The sequence below is a fragment of the Pleurodeles waltl genome, chromosome 6, assembly GCF_031143425.1.
Source record: "Pleurodeles waltl isolate 20211129_DDA chromosome 6, aPleWal1.hap1.20221129, whole genome shotgun sequence".
Lineage (NCBI taxonomy): Eukaryota > Metazoa > Chordata > Amphibia > Caudata > Salamandridae > Pleurodeles > Pleurodeles waltl.
Genome location: NC_090445.1, coordinates 1,177,358,913 through 1,177,374,499, shown reverse-complemented (window position 1 = coordinate 1,177,374,499; position 15,587 = coordinate 1,177,358,913). Strand labels below are relative to the sequence as shown.

The following is a 15,587-nucleotide window of genomic DNA, read 5'->3' as shown; positions in this document are numbered from 1 at the left end:
GCAACACCACTATAGTCACACAGTACTTATACACAAGAAAGACAATACTTAGTGTTACCAAAAATAAAGGTACTTTATTTTAGTGAGACAAGGCCAAAAATATCTTAGAGGCAATACTCCTTCTGGAGGTACTATACACAATATATACACTATTGACCAAAATCAGGTAAGTAAATACTCATAGAATAGAACAAACAGTGAAAAACACAGTAGGTTGCAATGGGCCTCGGGGCAACACAAACCATACACTAAAATAGTGTAATGCACATGTCTGTTTCCCCCTAGACAAGTGTAGTGTGTAGAGGGTGCGCTGGGAGCGTAGGAAAACACCAAAGGTAAGTAAATTACCCCACCCCAGAGCCCAGGAAAACAGGAGTAAAGTACAGCAAGTTTCCTCAGAACACACTGGGAGTTGTGGTAAAGGACTATGCAAAAAGCAAACAAGACTGCAAGAAACCAGCGATAGATTCCTGGACCTGAAGACCTGCGTAGAGATGAGACCAAGTCCAGAAGTCTATGAAGAGTCCAGGAAGAACAGGGCCCCTGCTAACCCAGATGAAGGTGCAAAAGTGGATTCTCTGGTTGGAAGAAGAATTCAGGAATGCACCAAAGAAGACAGCTGCAGGTTCCTGCTTGGTGCAAGAGATGTCCCACGTCGAGTCGTTGGATGCATGCTGATTTTCGTTTTTGGATTCCACAAACAAGCCTTGGCTCAAGCAAAAGTCGCAGTTGGCGGGAAAAGGTGCTACCTGTGCCCAGGAGGGACCTGGGTGACTCAACTCGAACTGAGGAGACAGGGGGCTCTCAGCACTTTAGAGAGCCCTCAGAAGACCAGGCAGCACCCACAGGAGTCCCAGAACACAGGGACAAAGTAGTTACAGGATGCGGTCATCGCAGCACTACACAAAAGGATCCTACGCCGCTGGAGAACAACTCAGGGAGCTGAGCGTCACAGGATAGAGTGCTGGGGTCCTGGGCTGCGCTGTGCACAAAGGATTTCTGGAAGAAGTGCACAGAAGCCCAAGGAGCTGCTCCAGAAGAAGCGGTGCACAGGGGTATTGTCTGGTACGGGGAGGCAAGCCCTTACCGCCACCAAATTTGGACAGTTGGACCTTTGGACAGTCAGGATCACTTCGGTCCACCACCTGTGTTCCATAGATCACGCTCGTCGACTGGAGAGGAGTCCCAGAGTACAGGTTGTCATTGCAGAGTGGTGCCTGCTCAAGCAGGGAAGCATTTCTTCCCTGCTCCAGTTCGGCTCTCAGACTAAACCAGAGAAAGCAATATGCCAGTTGAAATGCCAGCAGCAAGGACTCTCTTGCTTTTTTCTACCCCACTGTTTTCTTTTTTATTTCAAACACTCAAAAAGTATTACGTGGATAGGCTATGCAGTGTTTGAGCTTACCAACTGGGTTGGTTTAACCCCAAAGAATTCCATGCCTCTAGAAATATGACAACATGTATTCCATTTGAAGTACGTAATTGTATTTAGCTCAGGATCGCAAAGCTGTACTAGGAGTATAGTCAATGAAAACCAATGTTTTGTAATAATGCACAATAAATTAACATTATAAAATGTTAAAATGCATGCTTATTCATTATTTGCAATCTGTCACTTAAGGCCTGATTTGGAGTTTGGCAGACAGGTTACTCAGACACAAACGTGACGGATATCCCGTCCGCTGTATTACGATTCCCATAGGATATATTGGGATCGTAGTTCCGCGGACAGGATATCAGCCACGTTTGTGATGGAGTAACTCCAATCAGGCCCTAAGTGTGCTAGGCAGTTCCTGTTATCTTCTTTTTAGAACTGATAGTTAGCACTGAAATGTCAAGGACAGCCTTTCTAAATGGCAGTGTCTGCTTGCAGCTCTGAATAATTGTAGACTGCTGTTTTGCTCCATTTTCTGCACGGAAACAGATACCAGCGTATTGGGGGTATCGTCTTCTTAATAGTACCCTGACAAGAAGGGACCTTCTCAAGCAAAGCTCCGACTATTCCATTCCTGGTTTCTATCTTTTTTGATCCTGATGATGCCCCTACTCAAAATGCTTTAATAGATCGAAACATTGACATTAGCAGACTGATATAAATTATGTCAATATTTACAATGTCCTTTCATTTTGAGTAATGTTAAAAATATCTTTGTATATCCGTTGCTGATACTGTACATAAGCGTGTATATAGCACTAGCGCACATTTGTTCACATTTACCACCAATTCACTTCTCACTGAACTGTTTTCATCGGATCACATTTTTTCCAATGCAATATCCGACATAGCAGTGATAAAGGTCAACAGTGAGTACATTCATTTGCATTTTTTCAAAGAGATTTTATTTTCAAAAATATGTTTTCTCTGCATAACTTGCTTTGTATTCCTCAGAGAGGACCGTTGTCTTCGTTGTTTATATGTAACTTCCCAGGTTCCTAGGAATACAGGGCTGACCCGTAATATTTTGCACAATTATCTTTCTATGAGGAATACTGTTTGGCTTCATGGAGGATGTGGGAATGTGGAGACAGTGCTCTCCTTTGGTGTTCCGAGGGATTCACCCAGACGGGGCCTACCCTTTTGTCTCGCTCAGACAAGCGGCTCCCAAAGATCGAGGGCTGCCAGTGCTAGGTCTTCACACTGTTTAATGCTCATGTTTTTAGGTCATTCAGTTTCGGACATCATTCATTACTACCTAATGTGGAAACCATCAACTGAATCAATAACTATGCTTGCTCTGTAAGGGTGGATACACTTAGCGTGGGTACTGCTTTGGACTGGTTCATTGAAACTGACAGTGGAATAAATATTCCCTGTCTGAAACATGACAGTAAAAGTCAACTGGACTGTAGAGGTAAAATGTCCCCCTAGGTTCCAGGTTTCTTGCTGACTAATGACATATTGCCTTACAGATGGCAAGAGGAACTCCTGACAAGCAGGGTTGGTGTGGCGGACAGCCACTCTCCCAGAGTTGAGGGGATGTCACTGGAAAGTCTGTAGGGATGTGCTCCAGAGAAGCTGTAGAGTTGCCTCTGTATCAGAGTCTGCTTGGCTTGCTGAGAGAGAGAAGTAGAGGCTTCCCCCGCAGAAGTACACCATCCAACCAAACTCAGCCGCTGGGCAAAAGTAGAAAGAATAGTTCAGAATTGTGGAATAATGTTTAAGGGGTGGAGGAGCTGACCCAAGTGTTGGAGTGGAACTCCCTGCCTCCCCTGGCTCTGTTTTTCACCATCGGTATGTTTCACCCAAGAAGGAGGAAAGAGGGTGATTCAGGAGCTGACCGGAGGGCCAAGAAGGAGAGAGCGTGACTATGTTGGGTGACTGCACCCAACACCTGATGTTCTTTGCAGACCTCTGATAAACGGATGGTCACCAAAGAATCACCAGCAGTGGAGTGTTGATTCTTCACTTGCTTGAGAATGGGATTTCGCTTTGGGCTTATTCCAGAACAGAAACCTACAGCTGCATCTTATGACCTATTACAATCTGCATGGAGCTCCTGAACAGCATTGAAGGAAGACGGGGCCCTCTCACATGCACTCCGGAGTGAGGGCATCACCTTGGTGACCTCACTGCCTCTCCCCCCAGTAAACTTCAGCATCTTGTTCTCGTCAGACATTGGGGCTCTCTTGGCTGTAGGAAAAGCTGTGGTGAGGGTTAACAGTGACTTGGTCACTGAAGGACAGGCCAGTGGCCCACCAACACAAAAGCCTGTTTACGCTAATCATAGTGAACTTGTATGGTAAGATTACTCTAAATCTGATGCAGTTTTGCTTATTTTCCCTGTAGTACATGGGTATATTCCTTAGTGTGGTGTTCCGTGCTGACAATAAAAGTCAAGTCAGAAACAATTATATTTGGTTCAGTTTGCAGAGCCACAATAGGCCAGGCCTCAGGACACCAAATGACCTTAGCATCCATGGCTATAGCCCGGTAGCCCATGCCTAACCCTTGGTCTGCTGAACAGGGTCTCACAGTGCTGATGTGTGGAGATATACTTTTTATGAACTCAGAGGGAATACCCATTGTGAAGAACTATGACTAAACGTAAGTAACTTTTCCATCCTTTACTCATTGATGCGTCCTTAAATGCCTCAAGCAATGGGATCCGCCAGAAAGCAACAGGAGCAGTTGTATGTCACCACAACTGGCTAAAAAGGATGTCCTTCCACCCTAAGGTACATTCTTTACTCACACCTTTTGATTGCCAGCAGTTTCTTGGAAAGCTTGTAGGTTATGCATTGCAGACATGGATTCAAATACAGTGCATTCTCTTGGCTCACTATAACATAAACAAGGCCTAAAACCAAGGTGACATTCCTATGGCCAGAGTGGATACTCATACACTTGCAATTGTCAATCCTATTGCTAGCCAATGTACTACAACTAACCACCATTCACTTCCTAGCACTATTGTTCATAATGGAAGTCACAAGGATTCTCCCAACAAAATCAGTTAGACTCTTCTAGCAGAGAGGAGTGGGTTTCTTCTTTCCAGACAGCAGATCAAAAGACAATGCCCAATGGCTTGTCTTCTTGAGCCTCCCCTCCTTCTCCAAACCTATGCTGGTGTGGGGGAAAATGCAGGCATTCTTTACAGTCTTGCATCACATAACATATGGCCACTGTGCTCTAGATATTCCCCAGCATGGCCACAACATGGAATTCACTTCCAAACCATGTTCAACACCCCCAAAAGGGCAGTTGCTTCCAGAAGCGCTGCATGTAGGGATATTACTTTTTCAGAAAATGGAAATCAAACCTATGCCTGAGTCCCAAGGTATTCAAGCATTTTACACAAGATTCTTCTTAGTCTTGAAAAATTTGGGGAATGGTCCCTATTTTGGATCCGAGAGCGCACAACAAACTTTCTGATGCTGTCCCTTCGCAGCATCCTACAGACCGTTAACAATGGGGATTTACTTGCATCACTTGAACTGGAGTATGTCTATTTACATATTTCAGTCTGCCTCAAAAACGCAGGACAATATTGCTTTTTATGGTCAAATGTCAGCATTTGTAGTTGAGTACACTTCTGTCTGGTCTTCTTTCTCCCCCTTTGCCCGTCAGGGTTTTCAGAACTTGTCTAGCCAGGTGATGGAATTGCTGCAGCGGCAGGGAGTACGGTTACTCCCCTATGTAGATGACTGATTTATCAACAGTCCATCACTCAAACACAAGAGCCAGGCTATATACTCCACTATTATGTACTAATAAAAGTGGGTCTCACACTGAACAATGAAAAGTGTATACTAACACTGCATCAACAGGACTCACGCAACTGAGTGAATACTCTCAAATCCTGAACACTGTTGGAAAGGGCCACAAGCTAATGTCTTCCGTGCACAAATAAGACAATGCTAGGAAACATAGGCCTTATTCACAAAGGTAAACGTTTTGTAAGTTCACTATTTTTTTGCTGTTCACAAACTACGAGTGTAGTTTTACGTATAGTAGCTTTACAACTGCAGAGATTGTCCTGTCTTTTTATTTGCAGAGTTCTTTGCAGCCGGAAGGATACTATATGTAAAACTAGTCTCGTAGTTTGTGAATAGCAAAAACATAGTAATCTTACTCCAAAAGTGTAAGTTTACCTCTGTGAATAAGGTCCTATGTCATCTTGCATCCCTCATACCTCAGTGCCATCTGTGTATGCACCCACTGCAAGAGCAGTTAGATTTCCAATGTAAGTGACAGGCCAGTTGAACTATATTGTTTTTTTGCTGACCAAAGTCAAATGGGCCCTGGAATTGCAGACTAATTACAGAACCTATACGCTCAGAGTTTATCACAGATTCGGCCGTCCACTAGTGGGAAGATCATCACTATGACTTTCCACCAGTGGCTTTTGTGTCTCAGTCGTGAAGCCAGTGATATTGACTCTGAATGTCTTTCTACTCTCAACTTCCTATCAACAAGTACTAATAGGAACAGACAACATGGCAATCCTCTGTTACATAAGACAGCAAGGTAGAACATGATCAGAAGTTCTGTCTTAAGGAGCACAAACTTTAATGTATTGGGTTTGTCACCAAAATATCGCACTGACTGACAGTGGCGTACAGTCTGAATGTTTCAGGTCTGCCAAATGTGTTGGTGAATGCTCTGATTAGAGTGCAGGTGGGACTGCCACAAGTGGGAGATAGACATTCAACAGCTTCAGCTGAACTTCAACAGCTATGGGCCTGTCTATGAACCTCTACACTTCTTCAGCCAACACCAGGTACCCATGTATGCAGCAGTTGGTAGTATTCAGAGACTAGGCAGGAAGCAATTTTGATTCGTTGGTCAGGAATGTATGCATACATATATACTCAATTCCTCTCATACTAAGGATAATTAAATTAAACATAGGGCTGTGTAAGCTGATCCTAATAGTTCCAGTTTGAGCTAGGCAGCTTTGGTATACAGAACTCTGGGACCTGTCTGTAAATGATTAAATTTGATTCATGGTGAAACCTCATCTACTGATTTTAGATTGTGGGCTGGTTCTACACCACAATCCTCGAACCCTCCACCTGACTGCCTGGCAGCTATAGACTTAGAGTTCTGATCCTTAAAAATACAACCTAACTGTTGAACCATCACAGAGTTGGCAAGGGCATCTTCAACAATCAAAACATACTCCTTGGGGGAAATTCTTTGTTTGGGTGGCGTATCATTGTTTGAATCTTTGAACCATGTACCCAATCAAGATTTTACCACATCTTCTGCACATAGGATTTCTCTGATTTGAGATATTTGTCCATCTGTGTTCACTTAGCTGCAGTCTCGAAGTATCTCAGAACAATGACACCATACCTTTTCTCCCCCGGGGTGGTGAAGAACTTTATATGGAGTTTATTTTTAACCTTCCCACCAGTAAAGTCTCTTTCAGCACATTCACTGGTCCCCTCTGCAAATGTTGTCATGGAAGAATGCTACTTATTAGCCATTCAGCTTTGGTATTAGATCTTTGTCCTAGGTGTCAACAACTGTAGGTGGATTTCTTCCATATGGTATAGTCCTCTGTACACATTCAGACGTACTGAACCTCAATAGTGTATCTGAAATGTGAAATGGGCTATATGATGATCCAGTTCGACTCGCTGACATCATCACGACAAGCTTTATGCGGTCAAATAACCATCAAAGCATCACAATACAGTTTGAATTCAAGATTCAACATTTTAAAAAAACCTATACAAATATAAAAGATACAAGTAATATATACGTGCAATCTTAAACTTCTCAAATCTAAGTGCTTATCCACCTAATATTACATCATAAAAGATATTTAAAAACAATTACGTATATGCCAAGCTGCCACTACAAATTTACTAACTGCAAGAATTAAGTCATTAGAACGGTCACTTTTTAAAATCCTTATCGCTGTACAGCATTGCTTCAAGCCCATTTCTTGACAGATTCTACAAATCCATTTTGCCCGAGGTGAGGAATAGGCAGGGCAAAAAAACATAAAATGTTCAACAGTTTCTGGGCTACCACGACATGCTGGACATAAATCAGAGAAGGAAGTTGATCCTCAGCTACTTGTTAAGGACATCAGCGGTAAGCTCCCAAAACGGAAACAGGCGTACAGACCTTTTCCTAATGAATCAGGTATTATATCTAAATATGGTTCATACTGTTGGGGGGGGGGCTCAGTTTAGCAAGTTGGTAGAGTTCTGTAGTGGCCGTTGTAGCAAAATCTGATAACCTACCACCGTAGAAGGTCAAACTGGTATCTAAAGATAAGAGATCACCTATGTTAAATACTACAGGCCTGGGAGCGCTCCCTGCTGAAGTGGGTATGCTGAATTATACTGATTGGATGAAGTGATTAGGATTGTCTGGCAACATTTCAGCTTGGATTGGGATCTATGTGTTTTCTCCTTTTCACAGGTCATAATTAAACATGTGTCCCTGCTGCTATACCTAGAAACTTCCCAAAATGCTGTATGCCACTCTCACTTTGAGTGGCAGGAAGGAGTGTGGTTATGCTTTAGAGTTTATGATTGACCCAGAGCGCTCTAACTTCTCTGAGAACAACTGAATTCAAGTTGATAAAATTATCATGTTTCTACCGTGTTTGCTGCCCTGATTAGTCACACATGGATGACATATCATGATTGGAACATGAAAATCTAAAACAATGAAGAGAAATTGCAACAACAACAAAAAACAGCAACAAACTCTGGCTAAGATGGAGTGCTCTTCATTTTCTGGACTTAACATGCTGCTTGACTAGTCCAAGACCTTCAGAAAGCCAGGCTAACTCTCTGTGTCCTATGGGAATGCTATCAAGCGTTAGACCTTATCAAAGCCAAGGCATAGCCCATTGGATTTCAGCATGCATCGATTTCTGCCACAAAGGTAGACCAAGAGGCTATAGCTCCATGGATTAAAGAACGCATTCCTTTCTGCCACTGAAATTCTGGCAGACATCTCAGATGCAACATACAAGCTCACTCTACCAGAGGCATAGTAGTTACAGCTGCATTTTTACTGGGATGTGATTCCAGACATATGTGAAGCAGTAACTTGGTCTTCAACACACACTTTCTAAAGCTTTGCTTCCTTGACATCCTGAAGACATCTTAGATGGCAGTAGGACAAGCAGTACTGTTTAGCTGTTTAGCTAAGGTGAACCCCATTACTACTTCTTTGTAGCATGTAGTGTACAGTAACTTCTATGATAATTATTATTCATTCATTTGAATCTATGGAAGATCCCATGTTGGAGAAGAAAAGGCCACTTATCTGTTCTCCAACAGTTCTCCAACTTTAGTATCTTTGATAAATTCAAATGCGACCCACCCACCTACAGTGTAGTGAGGCTTTCTATCTTGCTATGCTGATTTGCTGAGTACATCTGAGCAGCTCCGCCTCATTGGGGAGTTTGAGCTTTGTACCCTTTCCTCTCATGACTGGAGCTCGTGTCAGATTGTGAGGTGAATGGACCACATATAATCTAAGGCTGTTTTCAGGGTTATTTGAGGATATGACCATTGTACTGTTAACACAGACCACCTCAAGTGCTCGCCTGACCATGGAGAATATTCAAGTATTTGAATCTATTGAAGATATCAAAATTGGAGCAATGTAGTTACAGTTAAGTAACCTTTCTATTTACTTCCCTCCAAAGCACTAATTATACACTAAAATGTTGGTCACAGTTTCAGTACTTCTAGCTCCTCTAGTAAAACTGGCCTTGTATCTTGACGTTTTCTTTCACATCGCAGCCTTTGTTTCACACTGTACTTTTTCAGTCTGATCCATGGGTACCTCCTGTGATGTGTCATCAGCTGTGGCTGAGGCTAAGCTCCTTGCCTTATGCTCTTTCACATGCTTCTCAGAGGAGTGGCAACACTTGAATCTGCCCTGGCCCAATGATCTCCTGCGTGGCCATCAATAAATATAGTTGTATGTAGGCATTCCCTGACAACTTCGTGGAAGAGGGAGCTGTGTGCACTCAGGAACATTGGCCTTACTCACATGGACCAATTAGATGGAGGCAAATCACCTTCGCTGGATCTTGCTTAGGCCCAAAGCTCAAGCCAATCACCCCCAAACAAATGATAAGCCCACTCTTTATAAGCACCAAATGCAGTTATGGTTTGTTAAGATTTGTTGAAATCTTTGTTACAGCACCACCTCATTAGAGGCATTCCTTCTTCTTTTGCCATTTCTATCTTTCAGGGGCACTGTTACTTTCACCAGTAGCTTTTTATGATACTCTGCAAACCGTGCTGAGGAGTTCACAAGTGACACCCTCAAGCACATCTTGGGGGAACCAGATTTACAAGTCCTCAGCACATAGTCTGGTGGTGCATATCCTTCCCACTGGCTAAAGCAGTTCAATTTTAATTCTACTTCACAAATTCTCATGTCTCTCCATTTCTAGGCAGCCTTTCCTTCATACATGGGTACCTGAAGCGCACCACCTCAGTTGTCATTGGGTTTCTTTCCTCAAGGTAGATTCAAGGTTATTCTCTGAAGAAAGCATAACTTTCAGGTTCCTGTTCTGCAACCTGGTAAAAGAGAGTTGGCAGTCAGCAAGCCCAAGCCTGAGAGCACAGATGTGTTACCTAGGCTCCACTTGTTTTCAGACCTAGGTAGTGGTCAATGAGAATTCCTGAAATAAACACTGGTGGTTTCTTCCTCAAACTTATACCCAGATTGTAGACAGGTACTGTGTATTCTACAGGTCCAGCTCTGTGACCAGTTGCAGGCAGCTCCTGACTTTTGTGTATCACCGTCAAACTGGCCAAGCCTCAGTCTTTATCTGCTAATGTCAGGGGGAAGAAGAGGTGTGGCTGGAAGCTCCCTTTCAGAGCCATCTAAAACAAATGGCGCAAAAGAGAGAAATGATTCCTCGCTCAGCTGTTTCTCAACCTCTTGGGGATAACATCTGTGTGGTAGAATGGAGCAGGAAAGGGGTAAGGCTGTTTCTTTACTACAAAGAGTTTCTCTCCTACACATCTCACCCTGGATCCTGGCCCAGTTTTTAGGCCTCAAGCATTATTTGGAGGAGCCCTGAAATGCACACTGCTGCCTGTCAAACTCACTCCAATCTCCATTTAAGTACCACTTACACACAAGAGACCCAAAACGTATTCCTGTGCTGCAACAGCCGATCTGCTCTACACATTTCTTGCTGTACATACATACAAAGGGTAGACATATATTCATCATTGTTGTCCCACGAGGATGAAGTGAAGGAAACAGTTGTAGGGGACTGGCAGATCTTCCTGTGCAGTCAACAGCTAAAAAATGTTTCTCTTCAGTTAGTCTCTGCCTCCACTGAGAGTCACCCACATTCTGGTGCGCTAACTTAGTCTTGTTCAGTAAAAGGAGATTCACATGGGGTGCCCCACCAAAATGCTCTGTGATGCCTTCCATGTATAATTGTCGTGTACACTGAGGCTAAGAATCGCAATAAAACGTACAGGCTTGCTATATGCAGAACTTGGGGCAAGTGCTCACACATACCTAATCCATATAGGGGAACTGTTCTGACCCAACAAACATCTGCATGCCGAATCTGGCATCAGTGCTGTTTTTAACAAGTTTTCTAATGAAGATTTACTGACGTTTCCTTATTGAAATTTCCCTCCAGGCACCTCAATGAAAGCTGTAATTTCAGACATGTCAAGCCACTGGCAGCAGCTAAAGTTGTTTCATATATCATCAAGCCTCACAAAGTGACACTGCAAGTTCATAAAGAGTACCAGAATGCTGGTGATGTTACTTCCATTTTTAGTACAAATACAAATGTGGGATTCAGAGCTTCTGGGTGAATCACTTAGGTTTTGTCTGATGATTTTTAACGTCTTTTTTTTTTATTTTTATTTTTTATGGTATGCCAACACCTAAATCTCAGGGCTATAAGGTCTGCTCAACTTGTCACCAACAAATGTCTGTTATTCAATCAGTCTATATTTGTCACTTGGCATCTTGTTGTGTTACTTGTGTTCTCAGATTTACATGAAAGCTGCTTGTGAGCAGAAAGCCAACTTAAAGTTGGCCTTTCTGAATAGTTAGTTGAGGACCTCTTCCAAACAGCCCATTCTCTCGGAGCAGTACCTCAAACAAAAGACTCAGAAAGCGCTGGAAATATAAGCATTCTGCTCCATCCTCTCACTATGATAGATTGAAGAAGACAATGTTACAGTTCTGTGAGCATTTGGGCTTCTCTTTAGAACTTGTTCTGACTTACTGTTTCAATATACTGTATTAGGTGAGTCTTCCGCTTTTAAGTGCTTAGAAGTTACACCCTAGGCTTTTCTAAAGGCTTTGTTGACTACGCTTTGGCACACGAGAGGAGCTATTGTTCAGCCTGCATCATTAACACTTCCCGGCCTGGCTACAGCGTGGGTTGCAGCCCCTGAGGGCCCAAAGCCAGTAAGAAGCTGTTGTTCAAAATTTCATACCTGTGCAGAATTTTCTTTGGAACACAGGTTGGAGAGTTATAATAGTAAAGGCGTTTGCACAGTACCTCTGCTTTCAGAGACTGACATTCTTGGCCTCCAGACACCGCTGGTACTCCTGTGTTTCTACTCAAAAGGTCTCTAGACAACAGAAGTTTTCAGCACAGTGGTAAGCAAAAGAAGATGTCTTGTAAAGTATTTCAGACTACTGATTGAAGCTGAGATCCTGATTTGAGAGGATTTTTGTATTGGAGCCTCCATGGGGAAGGTGCAGGTGCAGGGATTTTGTACAAGCATGTCACCAATATTACTTTTCCCATCCGGACAGAGCACATCATGGACAGGATGGTGCTGGAAATCATAGAAGAGCTTAATGGGCTCACATTCCCCTCAGTTCCACAATCCAAAACTCATCTCTACACTTTAGCCTTTCGTACTCAAACAAGGCAGTTGCTTTATAAGGGGTGACCTCATACCTTCAGGAAAGAAGTCCTGTTTACAATTGCCTCCATCAAAAAAAACGTTCAGGCTCAAGTTGGTTCTAGACCTAAAGAAAGTCTGCCTTTTGATGAATATTACCCATTTCACAATGGAATGCCTGAAACTTTGTCTGAAACTGTCACCCTTAACATTCTGTTTCAGCCAATCTTATGGACACTGGATCTTCATGATTATTACCTGCATTTCCAATTCACAGGGCCTATAAGACATTCTTAAGGTTTGTGATGCATGGTTCTTCCGCTATCTTGTTTATGGCCTCTGAAGCACATGGAGGAATCCACTTGATTCCCTTTTATTACCTTGATTTTATTAGAACCCTTTGCAACACAATGCTGAGGTTGGAGCTCCTGCTAAAATGTCACAAATCGTAGGTTTGGTAGGAATGGGTGAAGGGCTCTGCTTCTTAGCCAGCCAGCCTCAGGGACAGATTGCAGATTGGCCCAGGTTATTGGGGACAAGGTATTATCCCTGTTTGTGGTCATAGATGCCAGATTCTGTACTGTCCTGATCCCATTACTGCTTCGTCTTCTGGTGCCCATGCTTCCATTTAAAAGTTTGCTTTTAGTAACAGTATGTTGGTGGAGCTACGGTGGTGAAAGCCCCCTACAGAATGTCTTAGCTGTGACCATCTGGACCCTTTTGCACATCTTTGATGATTGACATTAATATGGATAGATCACAAAGACCATGGAAGGCAATTTATTTTGTCGCTACAGAATCATGCGCACTCATCAAAATGAAAGAAGCTATCTGGTGGCCAGTATTAATGTTTGCCCATTATTTTAATGGAACATTGGTTTGGGTACATACGGATAACGTAACAGGAAAGACTTGTATCAGTCAGAAGGATAAAAATCCACCTTGTCTCTGGTTCTGATTTTTAAATGGGCTTATCTTTCTTGACTCCAAGTGATTTGTATTGGAGGTGAACAATCTGAAAGTGAATTAAGTAATGTGAGTTTTCCCATCGTCCATACTCTATTGTTGAATGTGATCTCTGTGACTTGTCAAATGAGCAAAAGAAACAGCGTTGTGGCAAACAAAAAGCATAAGCCATGAGCGCAGCCACCATAGAATCAACACAAGACAAACATTGTATTGTGAATAAAGTTGAGTGCTCCTTTGATATCCCCATGAGAGTCTCCAAGTCTAAGCAAGTTGTGTTGCTTGATGATGCACTGAAGGATTGATAGGGCTACTTAATCAAGTCATGATGCAGGTCTAAACACAATCTCAAATGTTCAGTGACCTGATTTAGATATTGGCAGAGGGAATACTCTGTCACAAACATGATGAATATCCTGTCTGCCATATTACTATCCCCATAGGATATAATGCGATCGTAATACGACGGACGGGATATCCATCACATTTGTGATGGAGTATTCCCCTCCTTCGAGATGTAAATCAGGCCCTAAGTGTCCTAACTAGATCTGGAAAGCCAAGCTTTGAGAATGTTTCACATTGGAGCTCTAAAACGAGAGTAAAACTTGACAAGAAAGGTTTTGTAGGTGCTGTCACTCTTGATACTCAGTTTGTATAAAAGAGCTCTCCAAATCAAAAACTGAACTGTGTATTAGACATTTAACAAATGCTGCAATACTAATAAAATATGTATGTCCACTTTGGAGCTCCTTGCAACTGTAGTTCTTGATATTCTCCACAGCACAGCTGTATGTGTGCTCTCGCTTACAGGCAAAACTAGAAAGTGGGTCTGGCCCCACAGTATGTATGGTACCATTAGACTTTAGCATATGGTCACATTTTTTTCCCAGCCTGGAAAGAATTTAAGCCCATATTTATACTTTGGTGGATGTATTAAGGCCAGATATGGTGGTTCGGGACTTTGACTTTCACCTTGCCTTTCCTCCGCCCACCAGATTCAGAGTTCACCTCTGGTCATGCAGTGATCTTTCTAGGTTTGTATGAACCTCTGTCACAGCGGATCATACAAAGCCATTTAAATACTTGGCGTGTGCCCGTCAGTGGTGATGGATGATTATATCAGATTTTTAAAAGTCTTTTCTTTTCCAGAAACAAACTCCCAGAGCAGGAGTTTGTTGATAGGAAAACAAAAAACTAATGGCCCCTACATCATGAGAGTTTTCTTCTGCGGTGTGGCCAGGGGTAGGGTGGTCATTTTTTCATTTGTATTGTACCTGAACCCAAAGGATATTCCTCGCAGTGAGAGTAAAAAAAATAAAAATACACATCTGACTGCCCACTCGAATTAGGACGAAAGGGTTGGATGACTTTCTTTTAATGGCCCTTAATCCCTCAGACCATTGGGGAAAGGTGTATGCCTAAAAAGTAAATTTTACTGTCTGCCTGACTCTAAATTGGGCCGGCGGGCCAAGAGTTTGGCTGACAGAGTACTCTGTTGCCATTGCACCAGAGTACCCTGTCTGCCAAACCTTTAAGCCAGAACTTTAGTCCATGGTGAAACAGTTGCTATGGGGCAGAAATTGAGGGCTGCAGAAATGCTCTGGTGCTTTCAAGGGCCTTGGGTCAGAGAATCAGGAAACGTTGAGAGTGATGACAGTTTGAGCTCCTCCTCGTATGCCAAGGACAGAAGACACCCAGTTTTTTAAGGTAATCTCAATAGAAGAAGTGTGTGGAATTGTGGATGTGAGTGACATGCTCTCAAGCCTATTCCTTGGTACGAAACCATTTCTGTCGACAAGCGAATGGAGTATAGTGCCCCAAAGACAAATATCAAAGATCTTCTAAATCTGCTACTTCGAAGATACATAGTTGAATAAGAAATAACTGGAAGCTAGGATTTAGCTAGAAGCAAGTAACTGTCTGCAACAGGGGCACTTAAATGAAGGGATCTACCTGTATATGGCTTCGGAACTATACACAGACAGTATTGCCTGCCACTGACTTTTACTGGCCGACACAGCAAGAGAAGAAATTTTTGGGTCCATTCAGTTAAAAGCACTCATTGAGCACGGTCTGCTAAAGTCTAGTCTGTATTACAGGCTGTTTGCAGAAAAATGAGGGCAGTTGGGAAAATGGGACAGTACTCCTTAATGGCCTAGAAAATGCTGCTGAGTACTTATTAATGCATTAGACACATACTTTAAGATAGTTTTCCACCACTGAGCCTAGAATATCTGAAAAATACTCACATTGTGAAACTCTGTGTAGTTTATTGTAAATTAATCAAAACC

At 42.7% G+C, this 15,587-nt stretch overlaps 1 protein-coding gene across 4 annotated transcripts in view; it reads left to right on the top strand.

The window, feature by feature from the left end:
- The window catches only part of FAM149B1 (family with sequence similarity 149 member B1), a 342,707-nt gene that overhangs the window by 229,458 nt on the left and 97,662 nt on the right, over positions 1-15,587 (top strand). The window lies entirely within an intron of this gene.